The sequence below is a fragment of the Phoenix dactylifera genome, unplaced genomic scaffold (genome assembly GCF_009389715.1).
Source record: "Phoenix dactylifera cultivar Barhee BC4 unplaced genomic scaffold, palm_55x_up_171113_PBpolish2nd_filt_p 000162F, whole genome shotgun sequence".
In the NCBI taxonomy this organism is placed as follows: domain Eukaryota; kingdom Viridiplantae; phylum Streptophyta; class Magnoliopsida; order Arecales; family Arecaceae; genus Phoenix; species Phoenix dactylifera.
Window position 1 is genome coordinate 963179 of NW_024067705.1, and position 12646 is coordinate 975824.

The window sequence follows — 12646 nt, forward strand, 5'->3', positions numbered from 1 at the left end:
TTTAATCATTCTTTTCTTTTGTTGAATTTCAGATTTTAATAATAAACGTGAATAAAACTGAAACTTTATGATATCAAGAATGTAGAGTGATCTAAAATTATTCAAAGTTTATAGTAATCACTCTTTTTAATCTTTCAAGAACAAGTTATGCTTCCTCTTAATCTTTGAGAAAATGTACTGAAATATTAATCAGAAAATGATTCATTTGAAGCTCAATTTCTTTCAAAAGCATTTACATTTTTTTTTAAAAAAAATCATTTGAGTGAGCTGAAATGTTTCTAGACTTAAGATCATTCACTCTTTTAATAATATATATATTTATTTTGATGGAAGTCTTTAATAATGTAGGAGAGAAAAACATATAGATGATCATTGAAGTATTTATATTTATAGAACTCAATTTCTTAATCATAGTTTTTCAGCAATGTATACATGAAGCACAATAAATCTTTTTAATATCAAAATAAAATTATATATTTAAAAATATTTGTTTGCAATCAAGATCATTGAAAGACACATCATTTAGACCAATATTAGTACATTTTAACGATAAGAAAAGATATGTTTCGGATGCGTATCGAGACAATCAACCAAGGTGTCAAAATTAATTCTGTTTTTCTTATGTTAAAATTTTCATTTAGAAATCATATTGAGTTATGGCTTTTATACAAAATCAGATTCTGAACTTCATAAAGATTCTCAAGGAGGCTTTCAAAATTGTAATTTGAGATATGTATCTTCCACATTGTAGCTCATCTTAAAAAATTACGATTGAAAAACACATATTTCAAACATATGAGAGCATATTTAGAATATTTGTATTTTTGTTGAGTTTTGGTATAAATTAGAACATTATATATCAAAGTTAAGCAAGTTGAAGGATAAAACAAAATCAATTCATTTTGCCTAAATAGAGATATCCTTCTCTTCTCCTTTTTACAAATTTATTCAACTTTCAGATTTTAACGATGATTGAACGACAAATCTGAAATTTCTTTTCAATAATACCAAACAAACATTTTATGTAGTATTTCAAACATTCAATCAAATTGTCCAAGCATGGAGCATTACAAAATATTGAGAACCCATAATTCAAGACATCATGCCACATGCTAAATATATTATGTGTTAGGTCATGCATTAAAATATTAAGAGCAAGCATGTCAATGATCAAAATCAATTCATTTCAAATAAACTCCCCCTATTTAAATATAATCTTGCACTGATTTCATCCTTAAAGTGTGTTTTCAAGTGATTAAAAAATTTGACTTAATTCTTCTTATATACTTTCATTTACTTTGTCTTTCATTTTTACCTTCTTATGCTCTATACTCTATTTGCTCCCTATCTGGTGGAGTTGGAAGGGGCACGAGGTACTACCACTAGCCTCCCTCTTGTGCCGTCCCTAATATACCCTACACCGAATAGTTGGGTCAAATAGTGCCGGGTACTACCACTAGCCTCTCGATTGGCACCATCCCTATGATGAGCAATATAGAAATGTTAAAATGTTCTCTTCAAACTCTTCCTGTTTAAGTGTAATTAATTACGGATTTTATCCCTTTCACAAGTCTCACAAATGTGCCGAATGTATTATGCTTGTTTTGCTTTTCCTTAGGATTGAAGTATTTGCCTTTACTTAGATTTTACTTCTCTTGAATAATATCCATTTTCTTTTCTTTATCTCTCTCTCTTTTTGTTATTCTCAAGTAATTTACATGAAAGAGCAGAATAAAGAAATAATCTTATGTATCATATAGATGTATATCATGCAAACAACATTTTCATTATGCTCAAGAATTCATAGCTTCTCACAAGTCAATTCAAATCAGCATTTTAAGCATATACTTGTGTATTTCATGGTTATGATATAGGCAAAGGAACATTTTAGTTTGAGCAAACCAAGAATCAGTTTCTAAAAGCATAAGTCAATTAATACATATATAGACATGATATCAAGAAATTAATAATTAAAGATTTTAACCATGCCACAATAAGATTTAAGTTATTGACTTTGCTCAGCTAATTTATGAGAGAGGTATCTAAAATTACCGATTCATTCTATATTCTTCAAGTCAAACTAGATTTCTTATGTGTGAACGTTTGGTTGAAGAAGGTCCTCTCTCTTGTTTGCATGTGAATGTTTATTGTATCTTATGTGGAGGTGTCCTTCAAGTTGAAATCTCTCATTTTCTTGCTCAAGGATCCTGCATTATTAACAAACTCCTTTTCTTTCTTGAAAGAAAGTCATTAGTTTCTTCAAGATACAAAACATTCATTCAACATATTTTTAACTAGATGACTCAATATAAGATATGACAATAGTTGAATGTTGAGTCACTTTACTCAAGAGATTGCCTAAATATAAGCAAGCACATATCACTTGAACTAAAAAGATAGTTTTATTAACCAAGATGGTTCAAGGACAAGCATGTGAGGCAATAGAAAGATTCATCAAGATCAAATCAATTTCTTATTTTCAAAATCAATTTAGCTTAGATTCTATTTGCTTAAGATAATTGTCAAAAAGGCATGCTAGCTAAGTTTTGATCAAATTGCCTTAAACAATTATTTCTATCAAAATTTCAGATTATGATTCATTTGTTATCAATAAAATATGATTTATTAGAGTTAGATTGAAGTCTTGCATAAGGGCACATAATGAGCATACAATCTGGTCTACTAGCTGTATGATAAAATAATTATTCTATCATGCTTCAATACAGCTTTAAAACAATAGATCTACTTTGCTCATCCTTTTCAAATTCTACAAGATGGGGTCATAGACATACCTTCTTCATGCCAATCTTCTATAAGAGTTTTCTTGTGGACTAACTTTGGTCAATGAAGATCCCCTTCCTTGTTTATCTTAATTTGGAGTTCGAAAGAAAACGTTAATTCATTCATTATACATATTTCAAACTTACTTTGCATGAGCATAGTAGAATCTCCATATAAATTTTCATTAGTAGAACCAAAAATGATGCCATCAATGTATGCTTTGAGCAAGCAAGATATCACAAATTCTTCTTTTTAATGTATAGATTTATCATTATTATTTTTTATCAAAAAGTTACTCAAACTTTTATATCATGCTTTTGATGCTTGTTCCAAATCATATATTGCTTTATCATATTTGTAATGAGTGTTTTCAAATAAGGTGGTTATTTTACATAGATCTTTTTAATGAAATAATCACATAGGAGTGCATTCTACACATTCATTTGACAGAATATAAAGCTCATAAAGCAAGCAAATGATAATGGTGATCTATACTTCTAATCATGCAAGAGTTTCATCAAGATCTATTTCATCTTTTCTTGATTTAGTCTTTTAGTAGTCATCAATTTTTCTTCATTAAGTGCATTTCTGAAAAACTCAATTTGGTTCTAATTATTAACAAGTTTTCAGATTGTTATATGCAAAAGATTAACCATATACATATATAATTTGATTTTAGTACCTTGATAATAAATCATTAGTCTCATAAAGAATAAAATAAATTGATATTTCTACAACTAGAATCTTTTCATTGAATGTTCTATATGCATTGCTTGATGAATGATATCCAATGATAGAAATATCTTTATCAAATTTGGCATTATTTTCAAAAGATCATATCAAGCATAACATATACTACTGAAAAATATGAAAGATATGCAATAGATCATTTTTTATTTTTCAGAAGATCAAATGGAGTTTTCATCAAAAAATAGATCTAATAGAAACCATATATATGACAAGCAATGATGATAGCTTTTAAAAAAAATCATTTAAGTAGATGACTATCATACAACATTGCCTTTTTCATTTCTTCAAGGATTCTATTAATCCTATTTTACTTATGGTGTTCTTGGTGCAGAAACAATTGTATTCAATATTATTTTCTGTGCACAGCTTAATACAAAATTGGTTTTCAAAACTATGCCATGATACTTCTTTATTTTCATAGTTTGCAAACCTTTTTCATTTGAACCCTTTTTGTGAGTTTGTGCCAATGTAGAAAATATTTCAATTTGAGTGCCAAGAACAGAACTAATGTAAGCTTTTGAAAACTTAGTAATGGAAACAACACCTTTAGATTTAGAAATTAATTTTTGTTTGTTTTCTTAGTTAACATGCATAGCAAACTTTGACCTTTCAGAAGATAATCTAAGTAAGCCAATGGCAAGGTCTTTTGAGATTAAGTACATACTAGCATGAGTTGATTTTATATGCCAAAGATGGTTTCTTTAATCTTGGTATTCATAGTGCATATATTCAAAGGCATACCAAGTATACATTTTCATATCTATGATCGATAAACAATAATGCCATAGATAAAAACTCTCAATCAAGCATATAGAGAATTCATAGAGTTATTCTTAATAAATTGATTAATCATTTAGCAACTTATCCAATAGTGAGTAAAGCATACTATAAAATAAAGTGATTTGATTATATTTTCAAAAGTATTTTCTATATTACAAAATTGATCAATACTTGCAATTCATATTTTAATCAAATACTAAAGCAAAAATAATGATGAGATGCAAGGATTACTGATTTCATTATTATTATTATTATTATTTTTAAAAATTACTTTTCATAAGTATATTTTAAGTTTCATTTTTTGACGTGTGTCTAGAACACCCATTTGTATGAAAGTTCTATTTGTTCCATGGGTATCTTGGCACACCTATGTCTACATCCTCATATTTTCATTTTGGGTACCCAAGCTTGCTTGGGTCCTTGAGAGTTAGGACATATGGTTTCTTTTGGAACCCAAATTTGTTTAATTGTAATAACTTTACCACTTGATTTAATTATGTTAGAACGATAGGTAAAGTTATTATGCCCATTCTTTTCATGTTTGAAATAAGTTATCTTATTTAATGGTTTGCTTGGTGAATTGATAACCTTTTTCTCTAGAGATTTATTGTTAAGTAAAGGAGTCAAGCCAAGTTTTGATTTATCATAAGCAACATATTGGCTTTCAAACATCATTTTTAATCGTTCTGAACTTACAGTAAATTTGTTAATAAAAGATTTTAATTGATTAATTTCTTTACTTAAGTTTTGATTTGTGTTTGATTAAGCTATGATTTTTCTGAATTAATTCTTCTGAAATTAACCTTAAGCTTTTATTTTCAGAATTTAGTTTGTCTTGTATTTCAGCAATAGAATTTCTTTCTTTTGAAATTTTCAAATTTAGCTTTTTAAGATTTTTATTTTTCATAGCTAATTTTCTACATTCACCATACAAATCATGAAAAGCATTTAAAAGTTCATCATAAGAAAATTCTTCTTGAAAATCATTTGATGCAAAAGTAGATTCAGATTTTACCTTATCTTCTTGTGCCATAAAGCACAAGTTAGTTACCTCTTGTAGTTCTTTGGAGCTAATATCATCATTGTTGCTCCTAACTTTCATTTTCTTGCTTGACTCTTCCTTGGTCAAAACTTTCTTCCTTTTTATCTCTTTCTTTCTTTCTTCTTGCTTCCTCTTCTTTTTTGTCTTTAGGAAGCTTTTGAATCTTTTGGTGTTTGGGAATGGATCCTTGTTTCCATCACCGAACTTTTTATTTTTTGAACTGATCTGCCTTTTAGACTGTTCTTCTCTAGGAGTCGACTCGGACAAATTGGGAGTCGACTCGGCTAATGTGGAAGATTCTGTAATCTCATTGTTAGTACGCAATTGAAGCATATGTGAGCTAAACTGAGATTTATCATAAATAATTGTTAAAGTATCCCAGATTTCTTTAGCAGATAAGCATGCAGAAATCTTATGAAATATAGATTCATGGATAGCACAATATAGAAAGTTCATAGCGTTAGCATTCAATTGTGCTAACTCTTTTTCATTGACATTTTGAGAGAGTGTGTGAGGTCCATCTATAATGATATTCCATATTTTAAGTTTTGTGATTGAACAAAAATTTTCATTCTAGCTTTCCATTGAATATAATAAGTTCCATCAAACAGTGGAGGTCTGTTTATGGAAAGTCCCTCGGCAAATAATATGTTATGTGGGGTTGTCATAATCTTTAGCTCTAGTCGGTTAAGACTATAATTAATAGAAGAGCACCTGCTCTGATACCACTAGTAGTGGAATTTAAACTTAGCAATAGTATGATTCTAATCTAATCAACTATTAAGCAGTGGACTCAATAAAAGATTAGTCTAAGTTTGCCCAAGTATGCAATTCAATACAATGAGTCTTAATGCTGTTGTATTGAATGAGACTTGATTAAGTAAATTGAATATGCTTGCAATTAAAGGATGCACGGTGAAGAGTTAAGCAAGCAATTTATCTAAGTAAGTAAGTGAGTGAGGAAGTTAGATAACAAAGAGCATCACAGACACAACAAAAGTATAGTGGTTCGGTGCACCCCAGCACCTACATCCACTCCCCAAGACCTCTTGAAAATTTTATTATAATCCCTCAGATTACAGCCGGTTATTTTACAAGCTCACAACCCAACTTGTTGTTTTGCGAGATCACAACGAACTCGGTCGGTTTTCACAGGCTCACCGACTAGAACCTACCGATTGTTTTCACGGGCTCACAATCCAACCCAGTTGGTTTTTCCAAAGGCTCACCAACCACAACCTTACAACGATTGTTTTCCGGGTTCACAATCAATCCAGTTGGTTTTTCCAAAGGCTCACCAACCACAACCTTAACACCGTTGGTTTTTCCTTTGGCTCACCAACAAACCTTAACCCCTTGATTCAATTCCTTGATTGAATCAAGTTACAAGATATTAGACTAAGAATTTAAAGCAAATATAAGCTTCTTAACTAAGCAAATATTGCAAATATAAACAAATAGAGTAAAGAGAAGCCCTCAAACGAGTTTTGAAGATGAAGGAACTCGGCTTCTTCTTTACTTGTCCCTCTTCTGATTTGGCACGAGGTAGAGGATCACTGAGGCAGCACACAGTTGAAGAGGAAGCTTTAGGATTCACTTGGATGTTCTTCTTCTCTCTATTTTGCTTTGAATGGCCCTTTTGTGCTTTTGGGAGATTTTTCTTTGAGATCTCTTTCCTAAGTGTTCATTCCCACTTCCATACCTTCTTTCCTAGCTCTCCTCTTGATTTTATAGCTTTAGATGGCGTGAAAACAAAAATCTAGCCGTTAGAGACAAAAATAGAGCCGTTGGACACAGTCTGTACCTTCTGACAATATTTTCGTTGGGATCGGAGTCGACTCGCGCGATCTGGAGTCGACTCGCCTGTTGCAGGAGTTGACTCATATTTTTCTGGAGACGGCTCGGCAACTGTTCTGGATTTGAATTAAAGTGCTGTCTTGACTTGGAGTCGACTCCCCAATGTCTGGAGCTGACCTGGCACTTTTGGAGACGACTCGTTCTAAGGAATCCAGAGAAGTTGCTTTCAAATTTGCTCACTCAAGTCGACTCGGATATTCTGGGAGTCGACTCGGCACTCAGAGCCCGAACTCCCGATCTTCTGTCTGTTGACTTGTGCCGTCTCGGAGTCGACTCGAACTGTCTCGGAGTCGACTCGGCTCTCAGAGATGAAAATAGAGTCTTCTGCCTTTTGGGCTTGCGCTGCCTTGGAGTCGACTCGAACTGTCTTGGAGTCGACTCGCCTCTCAGAGACGAAAATACCGTCTTCTGTCTTTTGGGTTGCGCTGCCTTGGAGTCGACTCGAACTATCTTGGAGTCGACTCGGCTCTCAGAGACGAAAAAAATACAGTCTTCTGTCTTTTGGGGTTGCGCTGCCTTGGAGTCGACTCGAACTGTCTCGGAGTCGACTCGAATTTTCGAGGAGTCAACTCGAGAACTATTCTTTTGAATTTTTCTTTAGAGTTTGCTCCTCCAACTTGAATACTTTTAAACTTGAAACTTGGGCCAATGAAGTGTGTTTTTCTTCCAACTCTTCTTGAGAGCTTTTGAGGCCTTCTTGTGTTTTTCCTTGCAAAATCAATTATCTTTCTTCTTGCAACACAAACATTAGTATTTATACTTCAAGGTTTTGTGATCATCAAAATCAATCTTTAAATCAATCTTTGGGTCATCACGAGCCTCTACAGGCTTGAAGGATCCTCTTCGGTGGCTAATTTTGCCCTCACTATTGATAAGAGGATTTTGGGGGAAGTCAACTTAAAGTGGATTCATTTTGAGTACCACATCACTTAAGTCTTCAACCAGGAGTTTCCTTGCCATTCTGACTAGGTGATGTCGCTTGAAAAGAATCAACTCACTCTTTATGAGGAAACTCTAAAAGCGGAACTGATGCTTATGATTCTTTTTGCCGAGCTTCTGTATAGGTACCAGCTCATCCTTACTCATCTCATCCCCAATGTCTAGAGGATGATCATCGAGTTCTTTTTTATTATTATTCTTCATGGTCTTTCTCCTTCTTTGGGGCTATTCCGAGCTTTCTTCCAGCTAAAGAAGCATCTCTGTAATAAAGTTGGCGGTACCTTTCCAGCAAGCAATGTTGCCACCTTCTTCCATCGGGACCTTTCTCTATTCATGGCTAGAAAAGCCAATTCTTTTTTGAATCCTCAAAAAGGAGTTGGGCCTTCTTGAAGCAATGATTCACAATAAGGAAAAAGGCGATGAATCTATTCCTGATTCTGTCTGATGAGGGGCAGGCGACGGACAATACTCTTATGGTATGTTGGTTTCATCCTTAGCCAAACTGCTTTTCAAGACTGCCTTGGTGAATGCTGGTCTTACCCCAGCCTCTATCGAGGGTAATTTCTTAGTTTGATTGAACTTGATTTCTTCTAAGTGTCGATGCTCAACTTTGTGACCTTTCTTTTTTGGTCTTTGCAGAGATGATGTTCGATGTTAGCTAGATCATGTTCGAGGCCAACAAGGATACTCCTCACAAAAGAAAGCATGGTGGGTGTGAGGCTAGCCCATTGAGGAAGAGGAAGATGAGGTACCTACTGCTCCTCTAGTCCTTGATGTCAAGTTCCCCACGACTCCAAGCTCGATAAGTGCTACTTGGGCCGAGGGGCAATCTAATGAGGTCGAATCTCCTAAGGTGGAGGTGATCGCCTTAGTCTCTACCACCTGCCATGGAGGCTTCTTTGAGGGTGGTTCCTAAAAGGGCTTCGAAGGAAGAGCTAGCCATCATGTTTGAGACTTTTATGGATCTGACCTTAGAACCTGCAATTGCTATTGAGCTTGCTTAGACATTAGCGGATATTGATAAACCTGCTTTTGTTCTTGAGCTAGCTTCTGCACTAGAATCTACTCCGGCCCCAGCCACCAAGGCTCCAAGAGCGTTGACCTCCCAATTATCCCCATCTTCATCTTAGGAGGTTAGGCTAGATATCTACTAGCCAGCATGGTCGATCAAGACCACCAACTCGGTCATTGATTCCCTCGAGCTCTCAAGAGAGTTGGTCAGGAGGTTAATGCTTTGGAAGATGAGAAGCATCTCCAGACAATGACGATAGGGGAGCTCGTCAATGCTACTTACATCAACACGATCAAGGTTCCAATGTCTTCATTTAGTGTGTCTAATTCTTCTTATCATCTCGACATCATCATTTTGACTATAGTGTGCCTACACTATCCGTGCCATCAAAGTCATCCTTGCATGCCGAGGAGAAAGCTAGCCTTGCCTAGGAGAAGAAGCATCACTTTAAATCTACACTCATCAAGGCGGCGAGGCTCAAGGAGTTGAGGTTAGAGTCTAAGAAGATGGCGGTTCAGCTCGAGGAGGAGATTACTTAGGTCAACAAGGCAGCGACTGAGGTGGAGGGCAGAATTTTTCGAGTTAAGGAGAATTCACCTGGGTTGAGGGCCGAGTAGTCCGAGCCAAGGAGGAGGGTCATTGAGGTTGAAGAAAGGGCCATTTAAGATAAGAAGTAGGTTTCTGAAACCAAAAAGACGGCTCGACTGGTAGTCCAGGACTTCAAAGGCTCGTAGGACTTTTGCACAGAGATGTTGGATGCTACCATGGACTCCTTCAAGAAGGGGTTCGAGGCATGCTGGATAATGGTCGGTGAGCTGCATCCCCAAGTCGACCTCAACCACATCATTCCTAGAGGACCTATTGCTGCTAAAGAGGAGGGATCTTTCTCTAAAGTAGGAGGAGAAAGAGAGGAGTAGAGTAGGTTTTTCTCTTCTCTTTTTTTATTTTGGCCCAGGCATGAGGCGAGCTTTCTTTCATATTTTTCCTTCTCTACTTATGCCATTTTGTAATCATCCTCATAATTTTTTAATATAAAAAACAACTTCTTCAGAATATCATCCCTTTATTTGCCTTTGCTTTGGTGACAAGTGTTGTAGCTCAGAACAATATCGGTATCTCGCCTATAGGCTTCTTAGAGCTCGTTCGTCGAGACCTTTTGGTCGGTTTTTTTTTATCAACACGTGGGCCAGTCATGGGCTTTCAAGCTACTTACTTTTTGGTTTCAATACAGCTGAGGTCAAAAATCACTTATTCTTAAGGCCACTTGGTAGCCTCATGAATAGGCGATTGAGTGACGTCACTCCAACTATCTTCAATTGTTCCTCAATCCTGCCATTTGAAGGAAGCATTTAATCGAATCTTAGGCTGCATTTCTGAAGGCGACAATTGCACGGCGATGACCTCCAAAGGTGGAGCCTTAGGGAGCGTTTTCCAAAGGAAGGCCTATCATTAAAGGCCGAAGGGGATGCCATGTGTCCTACTGTCCCAAAGACTTAGAGGGCATGCCACATGTTTGATGATGGAGTCGGGGGAATTAATCTCGGCTATCAAGGTTCTTTATAAAAGGAGGGGAATTGCTCCCCATGGATGGGGTACATCTCGTCCCTTTTTTTCTTTCTCTACCTCCACCCTCCTTCAAGCATATGGATCCCTTGCTGGCGGACTAGCTTCCAATTCACTTTGAAGCGCTCTAGCTCACTTTATCACGGGTCATAGAAAGAGTGGCCGAAATCGAGATGAAGTTGGGGCTTCTGTGGAGTCTGCTAGTTGTCAGAGAAAGCTGCTAATGCCCATTAGAGGGTGGCAGAAATAGAGATTGAGGTGCGAGGAGCCCAAGTCAAGATGGAAGAGGCGGAGCTTCAGATTTTTGAGATTGGATTCTATTTTCCTCCTTTATTATTATATAATTGATGTTACCTTCCACCACTAAATTATTCTAAAAACATGGTTTATATCTCAATGACATTTGGCTTATGTCTGTACTAAGGTAGAAAAATATAAATATAAATAATATCCTATTTATATCCACATCCATTTAGAATAGATATATACACTAGTTTTGAATATTTTAATATCCATTTTCGTATCCGTATTTATGAAAAAATAGTATATAGACACACATATAAATATAAATATATATATATATATATATATATATATATGTATGTATGTATATTATGTATGTATATATACAATCTAATGCCACAACTAAGGCTGCAAATGGGTTGGGTTAACCCATGACTTGACCCAAACAGACTTGCTAGACCTGATTCAGACACAATTTAAGGACTCGTGGGGCCAAATTGGGTTCCAAATTAATTTGGACCCATTCCACATTCTAGGTTGGATTTGAGTTCATTGAGTCTTGACCTGACATGACCCAGTTGTTTTATGCATCTAATTTGAGCTTTATGATCTATTACCCGACCCGACCCAACCTGACCTGAACATGAATACCCATTAACCCGAGGATGGGGCAAGGGTATTAAGCACTTAAGCCTATTGGTGCTTAGAGGGTGAGAAGAGAAAACAATTTTAACTTCCAACTTTGTTTGATGAAGAGGTATATGATTCAATGGATGCTATTATTAAGGCACAAGGGACTAAGTCAAGCTCAAAAGAAAGTAATTTAGAAGGCTTTATTGGTAAAGCTGATGTTCAAATGCCTAATGGGGATACTAATTGAGGTATGTTAATTACCTTTTACTCAGTTAAGACTTACAACATATGAACAAATGCCATTTACTTGGTTATGGTGATCCTGCATAAAGTTTATTTTTAAATGATCCTCAAGATACACCACTGTGTTACTTTCAAAACTTCTCACCAAAGAATTATGGAAGATAGAGGCGACACATGTAGTTCTTGATATAATCATAAGTTCGAAGAACTTCATCGGTATTGAGGCCCAGTTTCTGGAAACCTATTTCATAGACTCCTTAGCATTTTCCCAAAAAATATTTGCTAAAATTATATAACTCAGATAGCATTCTAGCTGAATATACTAGAACAGGGAGTCCAAATAAATTTTGTGCAAGCCTAATGTGAAAATATAATAATTTTAATAAAAGATATTTTAGAAGCTATTCTACAGAATGTTTGACAAGGTTCTAATCTTTCTCACTATTAAGGCATGGATTTATTATTTAATGAAAAATATGAATTAAAATTTGAAACATATTTCTATATGTGTGACCTGAATTCTATGTGGACCAATCCGGATCTAAATTTTTTGAGTTAGGGCTCAGTTATATATGGACCTGATTTGGACTCAAAAATTTTGGTCGTAGACCAGACCTAATCCATCTTGATTTTCTAATAGGTTGGATTTGGGTCCAACATTAAAATCCGGTTAAGAAACCAAGCTAGATTGGAAATTACTCATGATCCGATCCAATCCGATCTATTTTCACCCCTAGCTATATCCAAGTATACAGGTAGCTGTGACTGCATACAAATTGCACTATGCAGTTGAGGCACGAACT